Raw genomic sequence first — 17,984 nt, 5'->3', positions numbered from 1 at the left:
TTCCTACACAGATGATGTGTGTGTGTGTGTGTGTGTGTGTGTGCATGCGTGTGCTGCTGAGATAGGTCGCTGGGAATGGATCTTGCAGGCTGTTACATGACACTGTATTTGTCCTCTATAGCAGGAACTATGACCGGTGGTGGTGCTATGAGTTGACAAGCAGTGTTGGAACACTCCTCTACTCTGACAGTGACATGGAAAGGACTTTGAGGGGAGGGAAGGCTACAGAGGAAGCCAGTGTGAGTGTACAAAGGCCAACACTATATAATATCCAGGAGTCACACCCAGGAGGGGCCCAGTGCAACCTCAGATGCTGATAGTGGCTGGGATGGGAGGAGGCCTCCTGGGATGGGCTAGGAGTTGGTGAGCTCAGTTCATTCACACTGAGTATGTGATTTGGAAGGACCTTTTTTTTCTTTGGCTCTGTGCATTTAGCAGCTGACTAAGTGTGTGGCTTGTGGGATTGCTTGGAGTAGAGACATCATACAGTGAGGTGGGGGACAAGCAGAACTCCACCCTTTCCATCTGGACACTGTATTTTCTGACTTCAAAATCTTGGGACACACATGACTAAAAGTAGCCAGTTAGGCTTTTCAGTAAAATGTTATGATGTAGGTAAAGTTCTTATAAAATATGCATTTCTGAAAATGCTTAGATATTGAATCAAAACAGGGATGACCTCCAAATTGATTTTTTTTTTTGGGATCAATATTGAAATTACACTTCCTTGCATTTACCATTATGTAATTTAGTTATATAGTTTGAGTGAGATGAATTCCATTAACGTGGCCCATGCTAGGCTTACTCACTTGGTCTCTGAGAAACCCTCTCCTGCTCCAACCTGAGTGCTTTGTGCTCTGGCAGGATTTGGCTCCAGTACTTTCCCTTGTTCATGCTATTTTTTTGTTTGCTTGTTTCTCCCACAGTGAGCTGGGGCCCAGGGAAGAAGAGAGGTCCCAGACTAGCCCAATGCCTGGCACATGGTGAGCATGGAATGCAGCAATCAAACACTGTTACAGAGAAGCCACTTGAGTCAAACTGATTAGACCAATAAATGTAAACAGGGCTTAGATGAGTGCCTGCTTTCATGTGCATATACCTACATGCAGACTTACATGTAAATGTAATTAAACAACATCCACAACAGATCATATATAATCACAACAATAGTAATAACAATAAAGAATTCTCAAAGCTTGAAGGCCGTTTAGATAACCTTTGACTCCTTGATACCAATTTCAACACTGTTTAAATCAGGGAAACAGAGAGATGGCAAAGCAGCATCAATTGCTTGGGCTATAAGAATTGATGGTTAATATGTCAACCTCCCCATTATCTCTTTGAAGAATGCACATAGGGATGTGGGTTTAATCACCCTGTACGACATAGTCACACACAAGTGTCACAAGACAGCTCTCCCTGTCAGCCACCCCAGCAGACACTGTGGATGCTCTCTACGATCGAGTCGTATGTGAGTGTAGACTTCAGTGACTTTGTCCTTTTGTGTACACATCTGATTCTCAGGCAGAGCCTCTGACCTGAACCCATTTTCTGCTGCAGAATCACTACAGACTATTATTCTACAAATTACAAAGTCATTTGTATAGAAATGTGGGTCGTGGTTTTCTCCTGCTAGAACGTGGAAATGCAGCCAAGATGACTGAACTGGGAGATGAAGCACTAAAGCTTTAGCAACATAGTTAAAAACCAGGACCCGCGCTTGCCTACTTACTATGATGGCCATCTTTTATCTAATATTATCTAGTCCTAAATTAGAGCTGGGTAAATTTTGAGTCAACATGAAGAAGCAGACTAGCATACAGCCTCCTGGACCCCCAGGGACTATGAAGGATGTTTTTTGGTTTGTAGCAAAAACCCCAAGCCTAGCAGAATAACTGTTTTATTAATATGATGTCTATGGAAGGGGCAGAGGGGTATAAAGTTAGAGGAGAGGGGCAGGTGGAAGCCTCAGTTGGCAAGGTGCCTGCCCTCTGGGATTTGTGGCACTCAAGGACTAGCTGGGTACAGTTGTACCCACCTGTAACCTGTAGATACAGAGGTACAGAGGTGCAGGGTAGGTGGAGGTAGGCAGATCCCCTGAGCTCATTAGCTGCTAGTCCAGCCAATCAGTGAGCTCCCAGGCTGAGTGAAAAACCATTTCTTTTTGTTTTTATTCGATATAATTTATTTACATTTCAAATGATTTCCCCTTTTCTAGCCCCCGACTCCCCGAAAGTCCCGTAAGTCCCCTTCTCTTCCCCTGTCCTCCCACCCACCCCTTCCCACTTCCCCGTTCTGGTTTTGTCGAATACTGTTTCACTGAGTCTATCCAGAACCAGGGGCCACTCCTCCTTTCTTCTTGTACCTCATTTGATGTGTGGATTATGTTGGAAAGCAATAGTGAAAGACACCCAATGTTCACTCCTGGTCTTAATACAGATAATACAGATGTGCACACAAGAGCAGGTATACTAATGTGCACATGTATATACATACATACTACATACACACATGTATAAATACACACACACACACACACACACACACACACACACACGGAGTGGAAGAGAGGAGAGGGAGGCAGACAGATAAGAGCTGGAAAATGAAAGCAAGGGAGAGAATCTGAGAGGCCCCATCTTCCCCTCAACTCCCCTTTGCTGGCATTTCTCAGAACTTGCTCTTTGTAAATTCTGTTGTTCCCTGTTGTCCCTAGAAGAGGGCAGTGTCACCTGGTGACAGAAGTGCTGGGTCCTTCGTTTAGAGGAAGGAAGGTGAAGCATTATCACTGCCCACTGGCACTTTCTTATGACCTATCATAGTCATAGGTATTGTCACTGTCCTGTCAACATACTGTCGTGTCTATTGCCTCAACAGAGACTCTGGGGGATAAGGACTGTTTAGCACTAGCTACAAGAAAAAGGAACAGTCAGAAAGGTTAAGTAATGTGTTCAAAACCACACAGCAGAGCTCAGGGAGATGGGACTGGACTGTTGGGTTCCAAAGACCATCCTTTCTAACCACTGGTCCACACAGCCTTCCTAGGAGGCAATGCCACCCCATAGTTCTGAAGGCCTGAAATAAAGCAGCGTCAGTCAGCCTCATCCCAGAAGTGTGTCTGGTTTGCTGGAATGAGCATATGGTCAAGGAGGCCCAGGATGCCTTTCTGCACTCAGTTTGATTTAGTCTCATAATCCAGGTTATTTTTAGTTATAATTGCAGCATTTGGGGATTCTAACAATTTAGTACTGTACATTTGTAAAAACAATATGGTACTCCATTCCTTTTCATTTGTTATTCTCTATTTACTAAAATGTTCAAAATATCAAAACACGTTGTGATTTCTTTTCTGCATCATCAACAACAACATAACAACAACAACAACAAAAACAAAAACAATGTTCTCTTTGCCGAGATCTTTCTTAGTTTCTAGAAACTACTAGAAATAAAACTGTTGATACAGCATTTTGGAAGCTGTATGGGACAAATAAGTTTGTTTGTTTGTTTTGCCAAATAATTTCTTAATATACTGCCTCCATTTGTAAGCAACAAATGTGCAGAGTTTTGGATCAAAATGTGGGCATCTGTACAGAGAGATGATGCCATTGCTGTCTTTGGGATGGCTGTTTTGACTTCAGCTATCATACACCACTGATATCAATGTCACCTCAGCAGAAACCTCATAGGACTCGCTTTAGTCACCTTTCCTGTTGCTGTGATAAAATATCCCGTAGTTTTCAGGGAGATGAGGATGCACATCACAGGAAGGAAGGTGAGATGGACAAGTTTGGGACAGGGCAAGCTGCAGTCACAGTCAGCAAAGAGAGGCAGATGCTGGTATTTGGCTTGATTTTTTTCCTGTGTGTCCAGTCTGGGGCCTCAGCCCACCTTTAGAACAGGTCTTCCCACCTCAATTAACCTAGATACCTAACCTTAGAGGCACGCCTGGAGGCTAACCTAATCTAGATAATTCCTCACAAGCATGCCCAGAAGCTTGTCTCCAGAGGGGGTTTAGGTTCCATCAAGCTGACAATCAGAATTAATGTCACTGGGCTCATTTGTCAACCCTCTGTCCAGCCAAGATGTGGAAGCAGGTGAAAATGTCCTCTTTCTAGTCCTCAGCTCTCCCAGGAAAGCCTTAAGTCCTTGGGCGGCTGCCACTTGTTTGAAAGTCTTGAGTGCGGACTGTCTTCATTGTATGGGAATTGTCAAATTTAAGTAATGCAGTTGGGGGAGATGGGCTACGGATAGCATAGAATAGCTGCAAATGCAATTAGCTATTTTCACAGATAAGGAAAGCCCCACGGCCATTTCTCCTGGAAAGGATCACAAGGTCAGAGCTAGACCGCCTGCTTCCAGTGCTCTGTTGACCTGGGAAACAGTGGGTTTTCTCAGGCTTCAGTAGTTTTCTTTAAAGAAAAAAAAATACTATTACCACTACCAGTAGCAGCTCGCAGCATCGGTTTAGGCCTCTACAAAGCCAAATCATTTTATCTGCATTTTCAAATGTCTGTATTTTTCAAGCAGGATCTTGTGTATCCCAGGCTAGCCCTACGGGGGAGAATGATCTTGAACTTCTCATCTTTCTACCTCCTGAGTGCAGATTGCAGGCACAAGCCATCATGCTTGGCTTAAGTAGTGCGGAGGGAATGAACCCAAGGCCTCATCACATGTTCTAGGCAAGTGCTCTACCTGCTTAGCTTAGCTATGCCCCTGCCTCACATGTTCAAATTTCATGTTTGCAACACCTTTGGCAGACAGGCATTTGTTTTGAGATCCGAGGCCACACAGAACAACTAACACCTTGCCCAGGGTCACACAGCTGGCATCCTGTAGGCAGTTTCATTTCAAAGTCCACATTTTTTTGTTGCTATGCAAATTAGTTAGTCTTACAGTGGCCTCTCTGCCCAACTCCCTGTAAATGAACAACTAATGCTTAATGTGGTGAGATTGCCTTTGAAAGAAATTATAAGAGATTTCTAGTTTGTGTTGACTTCTTACTGTGGATTGAAGCTGAAAGGCACAGGAGGAACAGTGTGAGTCTGAAGGACATTTGTTCAGGTGTGGTCATTTGTGACAGGGCAGGAAGAGTTGACACTACTCTATACAGAACAGCCCACTGTCATGTAATTGTAAAAAGAAATCAAGCCTCCCTAATATTGATAATAAACTATAAGCTATGCTTTTTCAGACAACCTAGATATTATCTGAAAACAACCAAATGCGTCTGATTCCAGAAGCCAAGTCAACTCGGTTTTTTTTTAAGATTAATTTTTTTATTTTACAAATTCTGTGTGTGTGTGTGTGTGTGTGTGTGTGTGTGTGTGTTTTGTGTGTGCATGTGTAAGGGGCATATGCCCACCTGAGTGCAAGCACCCACAGAGGAGAGAAGATCACCTTGAATTCCCAGGAGAGGAGCTGGTGTCACAAATACTGTAGGCCATCCAAGGTGGGTGCTGGCACACAAACCCCACTGTTCTGAAGGAGCAGCGTGCACTCTTGAACACGAAGCCGTCTCTCCAGCCTTTCAAAGTCAACTTTTAATTCATTTTTAATTGTGCCTGGTAGCCTGGCCCGTGAGTGACATTTAGAAGCCTCTGCTCACTGAGCACCCACACAGTTGATGGGACCGGGATGCCATAACCTGAGGTTCTTTAACTTGCTACAGTAACACAACAAAGGCAGTATTGACACCTTTTACAGATGCAGGAGCAGTCTTAGAGATGTTAGGAAGTCTGGCCAAAGTCAACACAGCTATTCAGGGATTAGGATGCTAAGACATCTTACACCCAGTCCTTGTAAGTACACATCTACTTATAAGTGGAGAAAAAAAATGTTTTCCTTTGCTTCTACCCAACACCAGGCTTAGTCATTTCAAGGAACGATGTACCCAACTGAATAACTGCAACTAACATGCAGGAGAGTTAGAGCTGAGGAATATGTCTGCTCAGCCTGCCCGGTGCTGCCTGAGACCAGTGGGGTCACTCTGACATTGCTTGTCACTTATGAGGCCCAAAGGGTTTCTGTGAGTATTTGGGAAGGAACAGTGCCACAGGATAACAATTTACATGTGAAGACAAAAAAAAATAGGTCATAAATACGGCTCTGAGCAGCCCGGGTCTGCCTCTTTTTCTGTGACCTTGAGCACAAGGCCTGACCCAGTGCTGACATGTTCTTATCTGCAGCAGGGGTGACAGAATCTGCTTTCAAAGGTTTGATATTTCAGAACATTTAATAAACACTCTCGGCTACATATACATTTACAAAAGGTAATTATTATTTTTAATTATGTACATGCAAGTCCCCCCCCCTCAAAAAAAATGATGTAGTCACAAGGCAGTCCTGAATTGCATACTTTAGTCTACTGGGAGTCAGACCCAGGTCTTACTGCAAGACCAGTACCTGCTCTTAACTGTTGAACCATCTGTCCAGCCCCAACAAAACTGGAGTGATTATAGCTCACTAGCCTGTGGTTCTCCTCAGTCTCAGCCTGTCTTCTGTCCCAGCTCACCGTTTTCTCCCAGTTAACTGCTAGGGGAGCCTAACACAGCCCCACACCCATTTCAGCATCACTGTGGTCCTCCGTCCTCACCTTAGGAAGCCATGGCGATATTTTAAAAGGAATTCTCAAATCATCTCATTCCTGCATACAGTGCACACTGCTTCTGACAGACGCTCGTAGATGGCCAGGCCATTCTGCGCTCTCTCTCTCTCTCTCTCTCTCTCTCTCTCTCTCTCTCTCTCTCTCTCTCTCTGCTGGGCTGGGTGGGTCCACTTGGTTTCCTAAAGCCTGTGTCCTTGGTTTGATCTGCAGTGAACTTCTTTCTTCCTCTCCACGGCCATTCAGTAACCCCACGGCCACAGGTGTTCTATTCTCATGTCGGAGTGACCTTCCTGCCTGCTTCTTTCATTCTGCATCTCTCCCATTTACCCATCTGGGTCCTGCACGATCCTTAGTTGCTCAGGGGTTTGTCTGAGGTGTACAGCCCCATCAGGGCAAAGGCTGTTTGTCCCCTCAGTTCATAGACTAGAGCCTCCAAGTGAGTGTGTGCTCTGTGGGTGTGTGTTGAGTGAGCTGTGTGTTACCACTGTGACTAAAGTCCCCACAGACAGCTGAAGTGGGTAAGGCTTATGTTGGCTCGTGGTTCCAGAGAGTTCATGCATTTTTATTTATAGAATACCTCATAGTTTCTGCAATCAAACCCAAGTCAGATAAGACCTTAAATATTTAATTCAGTATGTTACTCTCTGGACTCATGCCCATTTCATTGGACAAAATGGTATAATGTTATTAGGCACGTGGGGTGAGGGAGAGTCTTCATGTCGGAGAGAAAGGAGAATGGAGGAGCAGCGACAACATCCCCTAAAGCCCTGACTCCAACTATTTACTTCCTCCAACCAGGCCTCACTTCCTCAAGCCACCGAAATCTCTCAGATGCTCACAGGCAGTTGGGCATCCAGGCTTTAAGATAGCCTTGGGGGCACCTCAGGTGCAAGACCAGCAAGTGGGAGAAGGGCTCAATAGAGAATATGCCTGACACACAGGCACGAGGGCCTGGGTCCCCAGCGCCCATTCAAAAGCTGGCTGGCATGGCATGGCATTGCACAGTGGGAGGTGCAGACAGGGAGATTCCCAGATCTCACTGGCAAGTCAGCCTAGCCGGTCAGGGAGCTCCAGTTCAGTGAGAGATGCTGTCCTCGAAATGAGTCAGAGATCGATAGATGAAGGCCCTGATATCTGGTCTCCATATGCGTGTGTGCACACATACACAGGGGCACTCATTTATATATACAGATATGCAAACATGGACAAATGACACACACACACACAGTGAATAAGAAAGATATATCAAATACAGTAACAGATATATCAATAGTAATTTTATTGTTACTGCTTTCCTGGTTTGAGGAGGGAGTAGAAGTTATCATTACTTACTCTTAAAGTCAGTAACTCTCAAAATCAACAAAAATCCTGAGGAGATAAGATACTTTGACCCTTAAAAAAAAATCTATCATTTAGAACCTATTTGGTATTTAGCTAATATAGAACCACACACACACACACACATATTGGGAAAAGTTTTCAATTAGCAATAACCGTGCTTCGGATAAACTTCATTGGCTATGATACTGCCACTGTGCAAAGCTACACACACACACATATATATCTATGTACAAATATATATATATGTAAATATATGTATATATAACATATGTGTAGTATGTATGTTATACACACATGCACACACACATATTATAGCTATCTTCAAGGAACTGTTTCTAAATTGCTAGTGTTAATAAAACATTTAGCAAGTTGTTAGGAACCAGCAAACTGACACACTTCTTTCATTTGTTTCTTTGTTTGGAGATAGAACCCCATCATGTAACTCTGGCTGGCATGGCACTCAAACACCTTCAAATCCTTGGATACACAGCCTTAAACTTCAGAATGAGTGTGTCTGGTATACGTGTTTCTTCCACATACCAACTACCCTTGGAGAGAACTCAGGTCTGCCGATTGGGTAAGCATTTTCCCAGTAATCTGGAGGCAGTTCAGCCCTGCTCTCCGCACTAGCACTGCACGAAGAGGAGCTTTTATTAATTGGTGCTCGGGGCTGAGGGGGAGTTTCTTGGCCTAGGCGGAAGCCAGCCAGCCAGCTCCCAGGCAGACGTGCAGGCTGGCCAGCTGGGCTCTCTTAGACACTGACCTACATTGAACCAAGCTCACAGAATGTGTGTTAGATCAAATTTGTTCCTTTCTGCTTGCTCAAAGTGAGTTCTGCTCTGCAAATTTCCATGCTATCGCTGCCAGAGAATGATACAAGGCAGAAAAAGACCCCCCTCCATCCTAGAGATTTCTAAACCAGCCCACAGGATTGCTCGTGCGCTCTTACAGAGGCCACCACGAAATGCCTCTGCAGTTTGAATAGCTGGTTTCCTCTCTTCCTGAGACGGCCCCTGACTGTGAACCTGAGGGTGCAGGGCTCTCCTCAGTGGGGCACACATACTTTCCTGCTTAGTTGAGTTGGGACATCCTAGGAAAACCTGGGTGTCTGCCAGCCGCCAGCATGCACACTGCCTGCAGGAGAACTTACAAAAGGGAAGTCTGTGTCTCCGGAACAACAAATGGATATAAAATATAAAACTGTAGAACAAAACAATAAGTCCCACCTGAGTTCTATCCTCGTGGATTCTATCATTGTGGGGAGGGGCTGTTCTGTCTTCCTTGCTTTAAAGAAGCTACAGGGAGTACTTGTAATCCTCAAGTCCTGCGCATCTTTCTCTCTGTAATTGACCTCCAAGGATTGGGCTGATCTCTCAGTTTCCTCTCTTTTCTGTCTTGAGCAAAGCTTTGCATTTAGGTCTCCTGTGGCCCAGAGCCCAGGGGAAGAACCTTCCAGAGCCAGGTGAGAAACAACGGACCATGGTTGGATCTCTTTCCAGGATAAAGGCCCCCATGATCAATTATTCCCACAGTGGGCCTTTGGCTTGCCTCCTCCTGCTAGATGAGGTCTGGAAGGAACACTCTCCCCAGCACCCACCTCCATTTTGCATTCACTTCCAGTCCTGTAGGTTACACTACACGAAAGTGCAGCTAATCCTAACAGCTAATTTTCTACAAGACCGTAAGTGGTGCAGTCAGAACAGTGGATGGAATGTTCTATGTTCCTCTCGTTATCTGTAGGAGAGGCCAATATGAATGGCTGTGTGGAGTCAGTTAAACAACTTACCACATGACCGTGTTTTCTGGGGCTGTGAGAAATTGAAATCTGCAATAGGTAATATGGCCTCAAACCATTAAATCAGTTGAAAGCTGTGGAAGGGGGGAGAGCTGGTCTACATTTGATTCACGCAGTAATTTCTTATATTTGTGATGTCTCTGGAGTTGTGTGCTGTACTTAACATTCTAACACTGGGAGCACCGTTATAAAAAGCTGGCAGCTGAGGCAGTGTGTGTGTGTGTGTGTGTGTGTGTGTGTGTGTGTATGTGTACATGCATATTCCTGAGCAGGTGTGTGTGAAAACAGGAGGCTGATATCCAGATGTCTTCCTTAATCTCCTCCCTAACTTACTGTTTTAAGACAGGGTCTCTCACCGAACCTGGAGCTCACAGACTGTGATCCCTGGGTTCGGTCTACCAGTTGCTAGAGTTCTAGATACACGTAACCACACCATCACATTTTTACTCAGGACCTGGAGATCTGAACTCAATAGGCCCTTATGGCTATGCACTAAGCTCTTTACCCACTGAGCTATCTCCCAGCTCCAAATTTTCATTTTGTTGTAACTTTCCCTACTGCAGCATCTCGGAAATATCTCTGGGGTGTGTGTGGGCTGCTTACTCCATATACTGACCCTAGAACAAGATGGATGCTGTCCAGAAAACAAACATATAAACACACAAACAAACAAGCAAACAAACAGTGTGCTTCCAATCTACTTGGCTTCCTAGCCCTGGAAAATGCAGTGGTTCATTTGTTCTCTCTCTCTCTCTCTCTCTCTCTCTCTCTCTCTCTCCTCTCTCTCTCTCTCTCTCTCTCTCCTTTAAAAAAGGAAAACAGAAAAGTACTTCCTCTGAAGAACCCAGAAACTCAGATTCAGATGAGATTTGTGGTTTCATTTTCACACAACAATCTTGCATGCGAAGTTAGGAGTTGGGATGACATCATGTGTACCACTAAACACACGCTCCAGAAAGACGTTCTTCATTAAGAGCTGAACGCTTTCCATGTGTCTGGGGGAAAAAAGAGCTAAATATGCTGAGCAGGGAGGGAGGCATAGTTTAATGACTAAAAAATGTCATCTACAATGATCTGCCTCAGTAACCCTCCAGAGTTCCCTGAAAGGAATACTCCAGTCACCTGAAAGCTTATTGAATTAATCAGCACTTCCCAAGGCCAGAAAACAACTATGACCAAGTGCATTTCTCCACATTCAGATTGGGGGAGCTGAATCAGTGTGGAAAATGGATAAAATACCTCTGTCTTTTTTCCCAGAAGCCTGGGTGTTTCCAAAACTAAAGAGTCACATTTCAACCCCCTGTAGGACAGAGCACTGTTTTACCCTGAACATCCAAATCTGGGTCAGTTATTGGATGAGCCTGTGGAATTTGTGCTCATTTTGTTGGGTGTGACAATGGCATTGTGGCTGTGTAGGATTTATCTTAGGCTTTGGATGGTTCCTCAGATAAAGTCCTTGTCTTGCAATCCTGGGGACCCTAGTTCTGGTTCTAGGACTCATCTATAATGAAAAAAAATCAGAATGTGGTGCTTGTGTTTGTAATCTCAGCACCAGAGATTCAGAAACAGGAAGATTCCAGGGCTTTCTGGCCAGTCAGCCCGGCTCCTAACAGAGAGAGACAAGATGGCTCACACCCATGTTCTCTCCCCGACCCCCCCCCCCCGGCTCTGTGTGTCTGTGTGTGTTTTGGGTAAATGTAATACATATTTTTCTAAACTGGTAAGCATTAAATCACACAAATCATGGCCCATTGTCCCGAGATCTGGCATTTCAGATCTGTTACTGACCATATCATATGTCACCTGGGAGCATCCCTTTATCTGTCCATTCTGGCCTCTGTGTCACCACAGCATTCTCAGAGCATCTTTAAGGGTTTTATAAAATCAAGTTTTATGTGTGTAGGTGTGTGCATGTGTGGGTGTATGTATGTATGTGTGAGTGTCTATCTATATGTGTACTTTGTATACCTCAAAGATTAGAAGAGGGTGCCAGATCCCCTGGAACTGGAGCTACAGGCTACAGAAACTGTGAGCTGCCCAGTGTGGGTGCTGGGAGCCGAACCTTGGTCCTTTGCCAGAGCAGTTCCCTTGGCCTTCCAGCAGTGTCCCCTCAGGATCTGCTCCCATATTATCCAATGTCCCTTGGCCCTATCTTATACAATGTTGAGATACAATTCATCTGCCTTGCGATTCACAAAGGGCGTGAGTAATTGAGTGCTTTTCAGTATATCTATCTATAGACCTGTGTGGGCATCACCCACAGATGATCTGACTGCTTCCCTCTGCCTGCTTCGCCTCATACCCCTCACCATTCACCCTTTGAGCCCTAACACTCCTCTCCTTCCATTATTTCCTGAAAACAACAATTTTTTTTTAAATATGCTCTCTTGATTTTTTTAAGCTAAAATCATTTGGCATTGTCTGGCATTTCTTGTACTTCCATTGAGGTTGCATGTTCTCATCTCAAAGAATGTCCTAGATGTCATATGCCTTCCTCAGGATATCCCATTTGAGGGAGACTACATGTCCCCCAGTCTGTCATTGATAGAATTGTGCTCAACTCAACAACGATGGTGTGCGTGTGTGTGTGTGTGTGTGTGTGTGTGTGTGTTCCCCTCTGTATTGGGGCATCAGTGAGCGCTAGCCTGGGGGGATTTAATCTGCTAAGAGAGGCATAGCTACTGTGTAGGTGCTGTTGCCTGGCTGGTGTGTGGCTTATGCCTAGAAGATACACTCTTCCAAGAGCTGGCCTTTGAGGGGCCTGGGAATTCTTCCTATCTGTGTAGCCACCTTCTGCCTATATTTAATGAAGAGCCTGACTGTTCATGATGGTCCTGTTCTTCATGGATCAAGTGAAGCGTCTCTGGGACCCAGGAGAAAAGACACTGTTCGAGAGAATGAAAAAGATTCTAAATGGCCCCAAGGCATTTTGCACCTGCATGGGAACACCTTGTCCCCCCATTCAGGAGGTCCGGTAAGCAGTGACCTCCTAGGATACCCTTTGACTTCCTTCCTAAAACCTCCACAGCAAAATGCAGAGGCCATAGCGGGAGAGAGCTGGCAGGGCAGGCAGTTTCTGAGAATGGGCTGTGGGTGAGAAAGACGGGAATCCAGTAGAACCTTCTTCTTTAGGTCAAAGCAGGCCCAGTTTCTCACTTCTCACTGCCTCTGAGCATCTCACTCAGAAGCCTGGGGAACTGGGGGGAAGGAGGCCCAGCCAGGGGGAGGCAAGACCACCTCAGGGGCGTAGTCCTGCAAGAACAGAACAAAACAATAGCCTCAGCCTAGTAGTGATCCACAGCCAAAGCAAACAGAAGAGCACACACAGAAGGAGGTGGACTTGCAGCTGAGAGGAGAGCTCTGTTAGGGAGATGCTGACAGCACTCAGAAGCCCAAGGGCCACATGGCCAGGTGCAGAGAGCTTTGGTTCCCCTAATCTGGGGCCTGTCTTCTCCCAGGGCAACTCCGCAAAATATTATTATTATTTAGTCGCAACAACAATAATGACTCAGAAAACAAAAACTAAAACAGGCCAACTATTGGAACACCAAAAAGAGCTTTCTAAGGGATTTTATTTTAAACATATGTTTTCTAAGAGAGCAGGGAGGGCTGCCAGGAGTGCGCTGAGTGTGTTTCCCTCCCTCTGTGTACAGGGCTTGCTTTGGAAACTGTCTATACGTGCCCCCAAGGTTTCTCTTGTCCAAATACTTGAAGATGGGACATGGAGTTCTGGGCTTAACCTAGTTATCTCATTGGAGGGGAGTGTGAGTGAAGAGCTAGGAATTACATGTGATGGGATCATAGAGTTGTGGGGGCTGGACAGAGGGGACGCTCGGTGCCATCCAGTCACACAGAAGAGCACCATTTTCCGTGGTGCTTTGCAAAACCAGCCCAGCCACCCGCCACCCCGCTCTACAAGCTGTTGGTGGAGGGTAGGAAGCTCTTCTACACTTTCATTATGGAATTCCATGGAGCCAAGTCTCAGGCGATGAAGCCTGACAGGTATAGGAACACCAGATGTGAGCAAGATAATCTCTCCCTGGGACTGCAAGGTCAGTGGGCAAAACTGTGTCATGAAAACTGACATTTGGTGTGTAAGCACTCAGCAGCTTGGCACCAGCAAATGTCTGTCCTGTCCCCTATAACCACAGATGGCTTTCACAATGGGTTAGGTCACCATGGTTCCAGGTCTTGGGTCAGAGAACTGGGAGGCTCATTAAAAAAACAACAACAACAACAAAAAAAACCAAAAAAAAAAACCAGACCATGCATTGAGTTAGTTCAGCTAATACCTCAAGCACACACAGCTGCAGATTGCTCCAAAGAAAAAAATGCCAGTCAGGAGATGGCTGTGTGTGGAGTGCTTACCCCACACTCATGGAGACCTGAGTCCAGTGCCCATGTAAAAGCCCACCATGTGGTGGGGTGTATCTCTAAACTCTGTGTGTGTGTGTGTGTGTGTAGGGATCCTAGGATTTTCTAGTAAGCCAGCCTAGCAAAAACAGGGAATGGATCTTAAAAGTAAGGTAGATTGTGGCAGAGGTTGACCGTGGCTTTCACGAGCACACATACCTGCACACACATATGCACACTCATGTATCTACTATTTTTTCTCTCTCTCTAAAATAAAGAGAACCAGTTGGGGATTGTAGTGCAGCAACTTGGGACACTGAAGCAGGAGTACCAAGAATTTAAGGCCAGCCATACTTGATTATAGAGTAAATTCAAGGGCAACCTAGGAAGAGCCTGTATAAAATAGAAAATAAAACAGGAGAGTTTAAGGATGAATCTCAGTAGTTGTGGAGCATGCATGAGGCCCCAGGTTCAACCCCCAGCTCAGCAAGGAAAAACAATAAGGAAAGAATTTAACTACGGAAGCATCATGGATTTCCATGCATGCCAGGTCCTCCCCAGCCCCAGCTCACTGGCCTTGGCTTTCAGTGAGAGAGGTAAATGGTGCTCTCCACCCAACACGATGAGTCAAACTTCTGGCTCTGTTATACTTCAGGGTGGAATTAATTATCACTAGGCCTCTTAGGAGATTCATTTAAATGTGATATAAAATAGAGTTTACTGTCATTTTAAATAAAGACACTAGATGAAATTTAAGACATATGAAGAGTAGAGAGAATACCAAACCAGAAATGGCAGGATGCTGCGAGGATTTCCAGAGGGTTCTGAGTCATCCAGTGGGTTCTGTCATCAGAACATGCAGCTGGCTGAGTTAGGGACAGTTCCTGGTATGTGTCTCATGGTGCAGCTCGAGTCTTTTGTTTCAGTTGTAAAGGAAAGCATGAATGTTTGTAAAGAAAGTATGACAGTTTTCTCCCGGCCTGAACACAATGACCTTTTAACAATAAATGGGGATAAAAACTCAATTCAGAAAGGCTTTGAAGAGAATCTCCCACTGTCCCCAACAGTATAGAGACTCTCAGTATTAAGAGGTTGGGCGTTACTTTGGTAGAATGCTAAGGGACTGCTTGTTGTCATGGCTAACTGCTGAATCCAGAGAGAAGATTCAGAGAGAGGGAAAATCCTCAAGGTACCTCTTCTTCTTGCAGGAAAGGCTCTGCTCATTGAAGAATGTGACATCCCATATGTTGAGAGCCACAGTGGAGTTAATTTTTTAAAAAAGTACACTCCGAAAACTGGGCACCTCACTTCCAGAAGATCCTGCTATACCACTCCTGGGCATATACCCAGAGGATTCCCCACCATGTAATAAGGATACATGCTCTACTATGTTCATAGCAGCCCTATTTATAATTGCCAGATGCTGGAAAGAACCCAGGTATCCCTCAACAGAAGAGCGGATGCAAAAAATGTGGTATATCTACACAATGGAGTACTATTCAGCCATTAGAAACAATGAATTCATGAAATTCTTAGGCAAATGGATGGAGCTAGAGAATATCATACTAAGTGAGGTAACCGAGACTCAAAAGGTGAATCATGGTATGCACTCACTAATAAGTGGATATTAACCTAGAAAACTGGAAGACCCAAAACATAATCCACACATCAAATGAGGTACAAGAAGAAAGGAGGAGTGGCCCCTGGTTCTGGAAAGACTCAGTGAAGCAGTATTCAGCAAAACCAGAAGGGGGAAGTGGAAAGGGGTGGGTGGGAGGACAGGGGGAGAGAAGGGGGCTTACGGGACTTTCAGGGAGTGGGGGGGGGCTAGAAAAGGGGAAATCATTTGAAATGTAAATAAAAAATTATATCGAATAAAAAATATGGCAGAGAATACTTAAAAAAAAGGAGTATACACACACACAGACACACACACACACACAGACACACACATAGAGTTGTGTGTGCTCAGTATAGAGGTTAGTGAAGGACATTTTCTTTCTATGTAGGTGAAATGTTCCGCTCTATAGAAAGGGTCTCTCCCTGAACCTGGAGCTAGGCTGGAAGCCAAGTTGCAGCCATTTTTTTTTTGTCTCCATCCTCCCCAGTGCTGGGGCTCCAGGTGCAGGTGTGTCTGTGCCCAGCTTTCATGTGAGCACAGTGGGCGCTCTTCCCCACCCCATTTCCCCAGTCCCCCATTTACGTATGTCTTGTCGGGAGACTGTGTGTGCTAAAGTGCAGAATGAGGGAAAGGTGGGTCTTTGCTGTGCTGCACTTAGCATCCATCCATTCATGGCTTTGGACGGCTGAAGTGCATTGTGGGCAACGTTCAGGAGGGCATTTATGAGAGGAGAAGCTGGGTTGTGAGACTGTTTGAGGGAACATAAAGAATTGCTTTACCTAGGCTGGAAGTAGAAGGCAGCATCAGATTGTAAGTACAAAGAGGAAATAAACGTAGAGGGGGGAGAATAAGAGAATGCATACTGCTCATATACCACAATATATGACAATTAGAATTAAGGTACAGCAGTGACCACTGTTTGCTTAGCTCCTGCTTCATGTAATGAAGGGTGCTTGTCTTTTATAAGCAGGGTCTTGTTTAACTCTTACAGAGGCTCCTGAATGATGTGTTTATAAAAAGATAAAGAGAGGGGGGATATGTTTTATGGGTGTGTGGTGAGGTATGGGTGGAGGGGGTGCCTCTGTAGGCCCATGCTGAGGCATTCCTTCCCCCTGAAGGCCCAGCCACAGCCACATGAGGGTAGAATATTGAGTTTATTCAGGACATAGGGAGGGAGTTAAGAGGGTAGTAGGGGCAGAGAAAGGTAGAGAGAGAGAGAGAGAGAGAGAGAGAGAGAGAGAGAGAGAGAAGGAAGAGGAAGAGGAAGAGGAGAGGCTGGCTATGAGCAAGTGGAGAGAAGGGGGAAGGGGTGAGGGGCTGGAACATGGGCAGGAAGACAAGAGCGAAACAGCAAGAGAGAGGAGGGGGGCAAGCAGCCCCTTTCATAGTGAGTTAGGCATACCTAGCTGTTGCCAGGTAACTGTGGGGCAGAGCTTGGTGTTAGAATGCTAACACTAAGGGCCCATGATTCTGACTGCTCTATAGAGGTCAGATGTAGTGAACACCACCTGCCTTATCTAAGGTCACACAACAAAGAAATAAAAAGCCATAGGAATGCCCTGGGACTAATCAAGTCCCCTCCAGAGCCCACTGAACCCTGGAGACTGTAATCAGGATAGAGTGGGGTTTTTTGCTCTTTTGAATTACTTAGTTAAAACACAGAAATAAACAACTTTATTTTATTTATTTAATTTTTTTTTTTTGTCATTTAAGAATGTGGGAAGGGAGCCCAGGGTAGAGCCAAGATAGCAATCAGCAAATAAGCAATAATAAAGACAAGAGTTAGTCCACGCTTGATTGTAAGGCAGTGAAGAAGGAGAATTCAGCAGCTACCAAATGTCCCACACTGCAACAGCTTTAGCAAAAAAAAAAAAAAGTTTGTGCTTGGGTGGGGCTATTTGGAGTGAAGCAATGTGAAATTCAAGTGTTTGGTGTCTTAATTTAGCCTCACTAAATAGGAAGCACTTCTCTGTGTTTGTTGAACTTAATTCATTAACCTCCCTCTTAACAACAGTTCAGACTTTCTTAATTGGTATTAGAAACAAAAGCCTTGATCATGACTGAGCAAGCATTTGTGTTTTATTTGAGGCTGTTATTGCTGCGCAAGTGGCAGTGTTAATATCTGGCTGGCTACAGTAGATATAGTAATTTCAAAAATAATGTTCAGGCTAGGTACCCTGGTGCTTGTCTGTAATCCTGGTGCTGGTGCACGGGAGGCAGAAGCAGAGGAGTCCCTGCAAATTTAGGGCCAGCCTGGTCTCTATAGTGAGACC

General features: G+C 45.0%; 1 protein-coding gene and 1 pseudogene across 1 annotated transcript in view; both read right to left on the bottom strand.

Moving 5' to 3' along the window:
* The window catches only part of Adam12 (ADAM metallopeptidase domain 12), a 329,625-nt gene that overhangs the window by 133,794 nt on the left and 177,847 nt on the right, over window positions 1-17,984 (bottom strand). The window lies entirely within an intron of this gene.
* Window positions 7,993-8,145, bottom strand: LOC127676810 (uncharacterized; annotated as a pseudogene).

This window comes from Apodemus sylvaticus, chromosome 1, assembly GCF_947179515.1.
Source record: "Apodemus sylvaticus chromosome 1, mApoSyl1.1, whole genome shotgun sequence".
Classification (NCBI taxonomy): domain Eukaryota; kingdom Metazoa; phylum Chordata; class Mammalia; order Rodentia; family Muridae; genus Apodemus; species Apodemus sylvaticus.
The sequence above is the reverse complement of the archived record's forward strand: the minus strand, read 5'-3'. Positions and strand labels throughout refer to the sequence as shown.